General features: G+C 33.5%; 1 protein-coding gene across 2 annotated transcripts in view; it reads right to left on the reverse strand.

The window, feature by feature from the left end:
• The window catches only part of LOC115221595 (chorion peroxidase-like), a 50966-nt gene that overhangs the window by 12087 nt on the left and 36379 nt on the right, over positions 1 to 2500 (reverse strand). The window lies entirely within an intron of this gene.

Consider the following 2500-nt stretch of genomic DNA (forward strand, 5'->3'; position numbering starts at 1 on the left):
TTTTTAACTTCATGTAAATATATTATTGGTCTAACTTTAAGAGTGTGCTTCTTTTTCGGATATATGATCCACTAACGATATATATATATATATATATAATATATATATATATATATATATATATATATATATAGTTAATCCAAACATGAAAACACAAAGAGAAAACACAACAACGCGAGGCGAGGAACAACGAAAGGAAAGAAAGAAGGAGGATTTAACGTTTCGAGCGGAGCTCTTCGTTAGAAACATAGGAAAAGGAAAGATCCAAGGAAGGGAAGACGGAGGAAAAAAGTCGTCAACGATACACACGCGGTCCCATATATATATATTATTTAATCAATCTAAGAACTAAAGTCTCTTAAGGGGTACGAGCACCTTAGTTCACCGGTATACAGCAGCGTTCAGAGAAAACCAAGTGTATTAGTTTATCCCCGAGACGTATAGGTATTTGAATATACTTTAAATAAGAAAATGAAGGAAATGGAAAAAATTTTCATACAAATGTTTTTTATCTAAAGACATTCAAATTAAACATAGAAATTCCTACCTACAACTACACACAATTCTTGAATTTCAGAAATAAATTTCCATGTGGCTGTGTGGTAAGTAGCTTGCTAACCAACCACATGGTTCCGAGTTCAGTCCCACTGCGTGGCATCTTGGGCAAGTGTCTTCTGCTATAGCCCGGGCCGACCAATGCCTTGTGAGTGGATTTGGTAGACGGAAACTAAAAGAAGCCTGTCGTATATATGTATATATATATATATATGTATGTACGTGTGTGTTTGTGTGTCTGTGTTTGTCCCCCTAGCATTGCTTGACAACCGATGCTGGTGTGTTTACGTCCCTGTCACTTAGCGGTTCGGCAAAAGAGACCGATAGAATAAGTACTGGGCTTACAAAGAATAAGTCCCGGGGTCGATTTGCTCGACTAAAGGCGGTGCTCCAGCATGGCCGCAGTCAAATGACTGAAACAAGTAAAAGAGTAAGAGTATACGAAACCAGTGAATTGTGTATATCCTCAGGGAGAATTTCTAAAGGAAATTTAACAACGTGTAGGCTAACCTACGACAAACTCAGAAGCTGTTATCCATTTTTGTGAGACCCATGTTAACTTACCCCATATTGCTAATATTTTATTTTATTTCTGAAATTCAATAATTACGAATAGAAACAGCTGTAGGTAAGAATTTCTATGTACAATTTGAATGTCTTTTGATAAAACCATTTGTATGAAAATTTTCTCCATCTCCTTCATTCTCTTATTTAATATACATACATACATATATATATATATATATATATATATATATATATATATATATATATATATATATATATATATATATATATATATATATATATATATATATATATAACGGGCAAGCTTACGAAAATAAACAAAAGACGAAGGCAGGTGGAGTACAAACAAACAAATGTATTAGTATAGCGGTCAGGAATAGAAATAGAAAAAGTCTTTTACGTTTCGAGCCAACGCTCTTCAACAGGAAGATATACAGAGAAAAAAAACAAGGAGAGAAAAAAATGCGTGTAGGAGCTAACAATCTATCATGGCGTCCTATCAAGGGTTGAACATAAAAAACACGGCAAGGAGAAAAAATTAGATGAAAGCTGAGCAAACGGGAAACTAAACGAAAATTTAACGGACGGTAAATTTAGACAAAGACACGATACACGGAATATTCCCAGCTGAGTTTTCCTCGTAAGTCAATGACCCAAAATACCATAATGGCTTCGCACCATTACTCAATTTTGGGGGGCGCTCATACTGTTATTAAGCTAATGGGAAAAAGCTAGCGAATTTATACTAAGTCGAAAATAAACAAGACTTTATATAAACACAACAGACAAAGAATTATACATATATAACAGCACGAAACCTCAAGGCTATACACAGTAGAAGAAGAAAAATAATAATTATACATATATCACAAATACAACAGGAAAAGCTTTGCAGTTATTAGTGGGGTTTATCATTGTTCTTATTTTATTATTTTAACTCATTTCCATTGTTCGGAGGTCACAGATGTGTGACGAAAGATTTTCGGACAATTGTCATGAGTTAGAATAATAAAATAAGAACAGTAATAAAAGAGTGAAGAAAAATATATAGTGCGTGTGTTTATTTGGTAAAAAAAAAAATGTGACCGTCCCGAAATACAACAATATCTGTTACAACACGCGATTTCACATTCTTTTATGAGAAATAAATACTCTTTTTCGAAAACATTGTCATTAATTTTGAAAATTACGTGCTTCAAATGACAGTTGAAAAATTTTGTTATATATTAAAATCATCTAGTGACTTTTGTGTCACCCTGTGTCTATGTGTGTGTGTATATATATATATACACATATATACATATTCTTTTATTGTTTTGCTTGCTTCAGTCATTAGAATGCGGCCATGCTAGAGCACCACCTTTAGTTGAATAAATCGACCCCCAGGACTTATTCTTTGTAAGCCTAGTACTTACTC

This window comes from Octopus sinensis, linkage group LG18, assembly GCF_006345805.1.
Source record: "Octopus sinensis linkage group LG18, ASM634580v1, whole genome shotgun sequence".
NCBI lineage: Eukaryota > Metazoa > Mollusca > Cephalopoda > Octopoda > Octopodidae > Octopus > Octopus sinensis.